This window comes from Triticum aestivum, chromosome 6B (genome assembly GCF_018294505.1).
Source record: "Triticum aestivum cultivar Chinese Spring chromosome 6B, IWGSC CS RefSeq v2.1, whole genome shotgun sequence".
In the NCBI taxonomy this organism is placed as follows: Eukaryota; Viridiplantae; Streptophyta; class Magnoliopsida; order Poales; family Poaceae; genus Triticum; species Triticum aestivum.
Window position 1 is genome coordinate 248,932,297 of NC_057810.1, and position 10,390 is coordinate 248,942,686.

A 10,390-nucleotide genomic window follows, 5' to 3' on the forward strand; every position below is an offset into this window, starting at 1 on the left:
ATAACCCATGTCCATTGTGGATCTGGCTGCTTGTGTCCAAGGAGAGAACGAATCAACAACTCATTGGGTGCGCCGGGTTTCAGAAATCCTGCATTCGTCAGGCCGCATCAATCCTGATATGGCAATCGTGACCTTGGAGGGTAATTGCCGGTTTAAGTCACTGAAGATGAAGTTGGGACGGCTCAAGCGTCACTGCAATGATATGGGAACACTCATGGCAGCTCTGGTTAAGTATGTTGATTCTGATAATACCAAGGACCCCGATTCTGATGAAGAAAAGCAGGAGAAGGGAAAGAAGAATGCTGGTACAAAAGGACAGCATAACCAGTCGAGCCACGGGAACAATGGTAATCGTAAAGCGGACAATTCGGATTTTGTGGCTAACACCAATATGCAGGGTAATAAGAAGCGTCGTAAGGGTGAACCGCCCCAGCGTGGTGGAGGCATGAATCTGGAACGCCTGTTAAACCAGCCCTGCCCAAAGCACGGGACGAAGGAGGTTCCGGCCACGCACCTCTGGAAGGATTGTTTCATCATGAGGGAATTCAAAAACTCTGATCTCTTCCGGTATGATCAGGGTCCGTCTGGCGGTTCAGGTCCAGGGTTTCACGGGCCGGGTTACGGCGGTGGCGGTTCAAACTCAGGATTTCAGAATAATCAGGGCAACCAGAACAACCAAGGTGGTCACAATCAGTAGAGTAATCAGGGGAATCAGCAGCAGTCAGGTTATCAGAGCAACCCGAAGCAGTTAAATGGTGGACAGTATCATGTCTTCACTACTAGTCTGTGCAAGCGCGATCAGAAGCTCCATAAAAGGGCAGTAAACTCTATTGAACCGGTAGTGCCCCGTTATCTGCGCTGGTCTGAACAACCTATTGTTTGGAGTCGGGAGGATCATCCGCCCTGGGTTGATAATCCTGGCCATCTAGCTTTGGTGGTTGCACCGCGGGTTGTAGGTTATAAGTTCACCAAGGTGCTCATGGATGGAGGGAGCAGTATCAATATCTTGTATTATGAAACCTTCCGGCGTATGGGATTAACAGATAAGAATCTTAAACCGTCAAACACCATTTTTCACGGTGTGGTGCCTGGTAAATCGGCTTACCCGGTCGGTAAGATAGCTCTGGAGGTGGTTTTTGGAGATGATCATGATTCAAGATCCAAGACGGTGACCTTTGAAGTGGTTAAAATCAGAAGTCCGTACCATGCCCTGTTTGGACGGCCGGTTTATGCTAAATTCATGGCAAGGCCGTGTTATGTTTATCTGCAGCTCAAGATGCCGGGTCATAAGGGGACCATCACGGTTCACGGTAGCCGCAAGATTGCTCTGGAGTGTGAGGAAGGTGATGCGGCTTATGCTGAGTCGGTTTGTGCAACGGAGGAGTTGAAGTTCTATAAGGACAATGTTGATCCGACAGATATGACTTCTCTAAAGAAGCCCACTATAGAGCATGATCCGGCTTTGAAGTTTAAATCGGCTGATGAGACTAAATTGGTTGATTTTGTTCCTGGCGATTCATCCAAGCAGTTCAGCATCAGCGTCAACTTGGATCCGAAATAGGAAAGCGCGCTCATCGAGTTCATCCGTGAGAACCGGGACATCTTTGCATGGAAACCTTCTGACATGCCAGGTGTACCGAGGGAACTCGCTGAGCACACTCTTAATATTGATCCGAAGTTCAAACCGGTCAAACAGTTTCTTCGCCCTTTAACGAAGAGAGGCGTAAGGCCATTGGTGAAGAGGTAGCCCGGCTGTTGGCAGCAGGGTTTATTGTGGAGGTGTTTCACCCGAGTGGTTGGCTAATCCGGTGCTGGTACTTAAGAAAAAGGCACTTGGCGTATGTGTGTGGATTACACAGATTTGAACAAAGCTTGCCCAGCTGATCCCTTTGCCCTCCCTCGTATTGATCAAATCATTGATGCTACGGCGGGTTGTGAGCGTTTGAGTTTCTTGGATGCTTATTCTGGTTATCATCAGATCAAGATGGCAGTTAAGGACCAGGAGAAGACAACTTTCATCACTCCCTTTGGAGCCTTCTGTTATGTGTCTATGCCCTTTGGGCTCAAGAGTGCCCAGGCAACTTATCAGCGTGTGTGCAGAATTGTCTTCATACTCAGATTGGGCAATGTTCATGCTTATGTGGATGATATTGTGGTAAATCCAGGAAAGCAGAGACACTCATAACTGATTTGCAAGGAAACTTTGATAACAAGGTTTATAAATGATGCTCAATCCGGCTAAGTGTGTTTTGGTGTACGGCGCAAGCTCTTGGGTTTTCTGGTGTCCAACAGGGCATTGAGGCTAATCCGGAAAAGATCAAGGCTATCACATCCCTGGCTAAACCGGCATGTATCAATGATGTTCAACGTCTGGCGGGTCGTATCGCGGCTTTGAGCCGGTTTATCAGCAGGTTGGGAGAGAAGGCGATCCCTCTGTATCAGATGTTGAAGAAGACAGACAATTTTGTCTGGAATGATGTGCTGATGCGGCGTTTGAGGACTTAAAGAAGCAGTTGGCTGAACCGCCGGTTCTTGCTGCTCGGTTGATAAGGAGCCACTGTTGTTATATGTGGCTGCTAATGCCCGGGCTGTCAGCGTAGCTATTGTGGTGGAGCGCAAGGAGGCTGGGAAGGAATACCCGGTTCAAAGGCCGGTTTATTATATCAGCGAAGTGCTCATTGAGTCAAAGCAAAGGATATCCGCATTGGCAGAAGCTGGTGTATGGGTTTCATGGCAAGTCGGAAGCTTAAACAGTACTTTCAAGGCCATCCCATCACAGTGGTCAGTTCTGCTCCTTTGGGGGATATAATCCAGAACAGGGAGGCAACTGGCCGGGTTGCTAAGTGGGCTATTGAGCTTGGACCACACGGTTTGAAGTATATGCCTCGAACAGCTATCAAGTCCCAGGCCCTTGTGGATTTCATCAATGATTGGACAGAGTTGCAAGCACCGGAAGACAAACCGGACAGCACATACTGGACTATCCACTTCGATGGGTCCAGGCAATTGGAGGGCTCGGGGGCTGGAGTTGTCCTTACTTCCCCTCGAGGTGATAAAATTCATTATGTTCTTGCTTAATGTTTCCTTGTACTAACAATGCAGCTGAGTACGAGGCCTTACTCCATGGTCTTCGAGTGGCTAAGGAAATGAACTTAAGCCGGGTACGATGCTTTGGAGACTCGGATCTGGTGGCCCAGCAAGTTTCAGGTACTTGGGATTCCAAGGATCCACTAATGGCAGCTTACCGACGAGAGGTGGATATTGTCGTTGGTCACTTCAAGGGTTATCAAGTGGAGCACATTGATCGGCGCAAAAATGAGGCAGCAGATGCTTTAAGCCGGTTGGGATCTCAGCGTAAACCGGTGCCGATCCCAATACCTTTCTGGGTGTCTTGCACAACCCGTCAGTTCAGTTGCCTACAGTGGAGGACCTTGCTATTCCTGATCCGGAGGCACCGTTGGTGGCTGCTTTACACATTATTCCGGATTGGACGATTCCATACTTGGCGTATATGAACCGGGGCGAGTTGCCAGAAGATGCAGTTTTGGCCAGGCAGATAGTCCGGCGATCCAAGTCCATCGTTATTCACAACGACGAGTTACACCGTTGCAGTGTCTCTGGTGTGTTCCAGCGCTGTGTTTCTCCTGAAGAAGGCCGTGAGATTCTACGTGAGATCCACGAAGGTCAACACACCGGTTCAAAATCCTTGGTTGCTAAAGCTTTTCGTCATGGCTTCTATTGGCTGACGGCTCATGCTGATGATGAGGACATGGTGAGGCGGTGCGACGAGTGTCAGAAATTCTCACGACGAGCTCATGTTCCGGCTCAGGAGCTACGAATGATTCCCATCACTTGGCCGTTTGCTACTTGGGGGCTTGATATGGTAGGGCCCTTTCAAGCGATCCAAAGATAAGAAGACCCACCTGTTGGTGGCGGTTGACAAGTTTACTAAATGGGTTGAAGCGGAGCCAGTAAGCAAGTGTGACGCAGCCACGGCGGTTCAATTCATCAAGAAGGTGATCTTCCGCTTTGGTTTTCCACACAGCATCATCACAGATAATGGCACGAACCTCTCCAAAGGCGAGATGGGGGAATTTTGTCAACGAGAGCACATCCGGCTTGATGTGTCGTCCGTGGCTCACCCCCAGTCTAATGGTCAAGCTGAGAGAGCTAATCAGGAAATCTTGAAGGGTATCAAGCCCCGTCTTATGGTTCCTTTGAAGAGGACGCCGGGTTGTTGGGTGGAGGAATTACCATCTGTGTTATGGAGCATAAACACCACCCCAAATCGATCTACAGGTTATACACCTTTCTTCATGGTTTACGGGGCAGAGGCGGTACTCCCAAGTGATATTCGTCATGACTCGCCCCGGGTTGCCAATTATGTTGAAGCGGACAACGAGCAAGCACGTCAAGAAGCACTGGACCTGTTAGATGAAAACGGGACATGGCGTTGGCTCGTTCGGCGGTTTATCAGCAAGACCTGCGGCGTTATCACAGCCGCCGGGTTAAAACAAGAACCTTTCAAGAAGGCGACTTAGTGCTCCGGCTCATCCAGGATCAGACCGATATGCACAAGTTATCCCCACCTTGGGAAGGGCCCTTTGTGGTCAGCAAGAATTTGCACAACGGATCATACTACCTCATCAACGTTCAAGAGCACAAAGACTCAAGCAAATAGGAGGAGGAGACCTGTTGGCCGTGGAATATCGCTCATCTACGGCCTTACTACACCTGAGCCATAGGCTCTCATTATGTACATATTTTGACAATGTATATATTATGATCAATATAATAAACTGGCATCCTTGCTACAAGCAGGGCCTCTGCCGTTCTTCCAATATTTCTTGGTTACAAGGGGGATCCTACTTATAAAGCAACATCCTATTTGTCCATTAAACTGGCTATCATGCCACAACAAATCTTGGGAGCTTCACACCCAAGGGGCCAAAGAGAGTATTGTTGCTAAAGCACAACTCAAACATAGGCACCCATTGAGCACAGCTCACAAAGTTACTTGGGGGCTCTTTGTGCAAAGCAACAAAGAGTTTGAAAGGACCCTTGTAATTGGCTATCAAGCCACGGCTTGGAAGCCTGGTGTATTCACCTAAAACCCCGGGTTAACCTGCCTTCATCAAGTAAGCCACTCCTGTCCAGGTAATCCTGGTATGACCCGCCGAACGTTTGACAAGTCAATCTTGTACAGACCCTGAACTTGTCAAAGTTAAAACGACGATTGGTTAATTGGAGGCCCATCTTAAAAGGCTTTGTCAAATGGTTTAACTCAGCGGCCTGGCAGCCCATGAAAAGCCTCGAATTTGGGCCTGGCAGCCCTTGAAAAGCCTCGACTACAAGTTTTTATTTGATTTTGTTTTTGCAAAGTTTTATCTCTTTTTAAGGTTTTAAGTTAAACCGGCGTCTATTGACCCGGCCCGACTATAAGTCATTACATCAACCCGGTGTTTCTTAACCCGGCGTGGCTTTCAGTTATCAGCTGTTAGCACATAATCAATTATGAACCGGTGTTTCCTAATCCGGTCTGGCATTGACTATAAGTCGCCAGGATGATCATCCGTTGTTTGGCATAACCCGACATGGCTTATTATGCACCAACACAGCATGGTGGGAATTTTCAAACACTGAAGATTTGGGTTCTCACCCTTATTACACAAGTTGGTAAACCAACAATGTGATTCAATATCACAGGTACGATATATTTCATATTTCATTACTTTACAACCTTGGTTATAAAAACTTTGGTTCTGTATGGGGTATCATAACCTGTCCGGCGGTAAACCGCTAGGGCATGTTTTAGTTTGTCAAATGCAGAAGGCAGGATTTTACAAAAAGTACTAAGGCGCATAAAGCAAGCAAAGCAACAATCATGTCGGATTAAAATATCAGGTAGCAGTGCACAATGGCAGAAGATCAAAGTATTTCAGCTAGCCTATTACAAGGCGCTTTGATGCCCAAAAAAATAATTGTTTGTTGCCCAGAACCCACTATGCGGAAATAAAGCCGGCTGCCAGATTATGATTCGTCGCCAAGTTGACATGAAGTTGATGGATCGTCTCGCGTCGGTTCAACCTCCTCCTCCCCACCCAGTGGCTGGAAGTCAATAGTGGCCCAATCAATCCGGTTAAGGCTCGGAATACAGCTTCGTCGCTTATAAGATTGGACGGTTCAACGTCATGGGCATAGGTGTGCTTACGGATTGGCGGGATAAGATTCTGTACTTCTTTCACAGCTGCATCAACCCGTTTGATGTCCACGTCATAGCTGGACCGATGGACAGACAAGTCAACTCTTCGGCCAATTGGCTTGCAGCGGGCGCATCTCCTTGTCAAGGCTTTGAGGGCTTCATTATCAAATTCTGACCCGTCTTCTTGTTGGCTAGGATAGCCCTTTGCGATATTCCGGATCAAGATCAGCTATCCGCTTTGGCCCGAGTCAGTGCTTAAAGCGCCAGCCCTTGCAGCAGATCGCTTTACCTCTTCTATCTGGGCAGGGTCATAGATAATTTGGCCAAGTATCCTTGATCAAGGTTGCGCGGTTTATTGTATGAAGCACAGATGACTCGTTGAGCACCAGTATACATTGTTCTATCAAGTATAGGCTGCTTTCAACTTCATCCGCATATCCGAGCCCAGATGAGCAACACGACTACCTGCAACGGTTTAAGAATTTTGTTAAACCGGCATTCAAAGATGTTTAAGAAAGGCTTACAAGAGTACTTACCAAATATTGCAGAAGTCATAGCATTGACTGATGCTTTAAACCAGTTAGCTCTTCTGCCACCGGTTTAAGAGCTGCTTCGGCATCTTCAGCCCGCTTTAATAGAGCAGCCTTCTCGGTTTCCCAATCCGCCCGCTCGCTTTTGAAACCATCCTTTAATTGCTCCATGGCAGTTAAAGCGCCCTTCAGTTCATCTTTGGCCTTGGAGGTTTCTGCTTGCTGGGACTTGATGTTTTCTTGAAGATCGGCAATTTGGGAATCTTTGTTGCTCACGTCAGCCTGCAAAAGACAGATGATGAAGATGTTAATATTTTTCTCAAAGTCCCAAGCATATAACAAGTTATACACTTGGCACTTGGGGGCTAATGCGGATTGCTTCTTTTTTGACTATTATTCAAAGTCCCAAGGCTCAATACAAGTATTAATCTAGGCACTTGGGGGGCTAATGCGTAATTGATCAAAGGTGAAGGAATTCAACAAGGACAAGTTTTGAACAGAAAGTCCAGATTCATCTTGAAGAGGTAAACCGGCCCTTGGGGGCTACACAGTTGAAATCTTTTTTATCCAAAGTCCCGGTTCATCTTGAAGAGATAAACCGGCCCTTGGGGGCTACAGTGGAGTTGATATACAGTACAAAGAAAATTTATAAAGTGTTTGGAATGGAAGTTACCTCATAGCGCTCCTTCATCAAGTTGACTAAACCGGCCTCATAGTCACGGCTTGTATATAGGCGGTTTAGGTATCCAGAGTGAAGTTCTTGAGCGTTGAGATGAGCACAGCTTGACAGACAGTCTTCCATTTGCCTTTCTCCACAGCAGCAGATTCCACTTTGGCACTGTGCTTTGACAAAGCGACAGGGTTGCCAGGAGAAGTGTGGCCAAACCCGGTAATCACAACATCATCAGTTGCTTTATTTGGGCTCGCCGGTTTATCCGAGGCTTTGGCTGGGCTCGGTGGATCAGCAGCTGGACTTGGAGGATTGGCAGTTGGGCTTGGTGGATCGACATGAGGACTAGCCGGGTTAACTTCTGGCGGATCAACATAAGTGTCCTGACCTTGTGGCACAGGATCATCCATAGCAATATCAGCATCTCCACCAGCACCTTCTGAGGTCCTCTCCGGTTCAAACTCCTCAGTGGGAGCATTCGTTTTGCTTTCTTGCTGAGTCGGGCTTTGGCGCTGCAAAATAGCAAACAGAGGTTAATATGGTAAACCGGCGCAAGAAGGCAAAGCTAAAATTATTATACTTACCCAGGGATGGTCTTGAGGGGAGGCATTTGTGTGGTTGATGAATCGCCAGAGGATGAATTGGAAGTTACCTGATAATTCGAGTCAGATGGATTAAGAGGGTATCTGAAGTAACCCGCCAATGGATAAGATTTGTTAGAATTACAAGAGACCTCTGCACGACGCTTCCGTATTGGGGTGTCTGGTAAACCGGAGGAAGTGACTTGCTGGCCACTGTGCCGGGTTGTGCGACGAGCTTCAGGATGCTGTATCTTCAAAGAAAATTGTGGATCCAAATGAGTGAGAGGATATGAACTTTTCACTTTCTGGACTGCACGACGGAGTTTTCGTACTGGCACAAGATCGTAATTGGAAGAAAGGGAGATTACCTCTACATGGTCAGCACGGCTGGCTTCCGCATCATCCTGATAATGGTCATTGTCAATAAGATGTATGAAAAATGAACCTAGGGAGTCAAGTTCTACCTCTGGTTCCGAGTCATCAACATCTTTGGGCGGATTTGAGGACTCGGCGGTTTTCTTCTTTGCTGGCCTCTTTGTGGCCTTGCTCTTTGCACGAGGAGCTCTCACCGGTTTGTCTTGTGGTTTTGCCGGTTTGTCTTGAGTTTTCCTCTTCCAGAATGGATCTTTGGCATGAAAGAATAAACAAAAGGCTATCAAAAAAATGATAAAGGGGAGACGGATTAAAAAGCAGAAAGATAAATTCTTACAGCTGGCGGTTTGTTGTAGGCATAAAAGGGACGCAGTCCAGTCTTGCTGCACTAAGATATCGGTTCATCTAGCATCTTTTTGACAGACTCAGTGATTTCATCATCATTCATCTGTATTTCAGTGTGCCGTTGAGGGTCTTTGACATCCCCAGTATATTCATGCATTAATCTGGTGCGGCGGCTTAAGGGCAGGATACCCCATGAAACCCAGCAACGGACAAGGTCAATGCCGGTTAAACCGTTTGCTAGAAGAGCCCGGAGCTTAGCAAGCTGTGGTGCATATGTTTGTCGTTCTTGGCAGTAAGCCGCTGAGGCAGTGGATGTCCATTGCTGAGTCGGTAAGCACGATAACCCGGCAGAGGATTTTCATCAGCAGGAGCGGTGTTCCAACAGTAGAACCATGTCTGATTCCAATCCTTGGGGTGGCTGTGATGTTTGGCATGAGGAAAATCGACTTCTTTCCTTTTTTGAATCGACACTCCGCCAAGTTCAGTATTGGGCCATCAGAAAATTCAGTACGGCGGTTCAAGTGGAAGAAGTCTCTGAAAAGTTCAACAGTCGGTTCTTCTTGCAGATAAACTTCACAGAACACTTGGAAATTGCAGATGTTGGACACAGAGTTCGGTCCAATGTCTTGAGGATGGAGTTGGAAGTTGGCAAGTACATCACGGAATTTTTTTGATCTGGGAGGGCTAACCTCGGTCCATGCTGCATAAATACAACCACTTCTCCATCTTTGAGGTTCAGGAGGTTTTCGGCACCGGACTCTCCAATGAATGACTTCCTTTCTTTGCCAAAGCGCAGTTGAAACATATCTAGTGAAGTTGTCTTCTGTGATCCGGGGAGGGAACCCAATTGCAAGAAGAGAATTGTTTGGCCATTTTTGATTGACAAACTGTAAAGGAAGTGCAAACGCCGGTTCACGGTTCAAGATTGATATGCACAAACTGGTATCAAACTCGGAGAATTTAATCAAAGTGTGTGTGTACATTAAACCGGATATGGATGTTCAAAAAAGATGGCGGTTACGTGAGGGCTAATGGTACCTGGGGATTGTCGATTTTCTACAGGTTAAACGCCTACGTGGTATGGAAGAAAACAGATCTGAAAATTGCTAAGTGCTACACAAACAGGTTTCACAAGCTAAGATTTCATTATGGATCTAGCACAGTTCAGGAAAAGGAAAAATATCAAAGCCCTAAAATGGCGACAGCAGAACAGAAAGGATCCAGATGGGTTTCGTAGTCAAAAGGATACTATGGTGAGGCGAAATAAACTACAGCTTCGGCCGCAAAGGAAAGATGTCAAGCTTATCTAGATTCGATGAGACAATAAGGTGAAGCAATGAACGCGGACGAAAACTGATGAACACGGATGAACACCGAAACCCTAATGCAGATCTAGGGTTGAGGGAAGGAGGCTTACCGGATTCACAGGAGTGGCGGAGAAGTGCGCGGATCTCTGGTACGTTCAGGTTGATGCAGCGGCCAGGGATGATGCAGCTTGAAGGTCGAGGGCGGCGGCGGAGCTTCGGGCTTGAGAGTCGCGAGGAGGAAGAAGAAGCACGGAAGGGGAAAAGGGAAAGACCCCTGGGCCTATTTATAAGACGAATGGATAAGTAGGCTAGCACGGGAATCGAGGAGCCGAAGCGGAAAATGGGGCACAGCTGTTGCCTCGATCTTCGGAGATCAATTAATA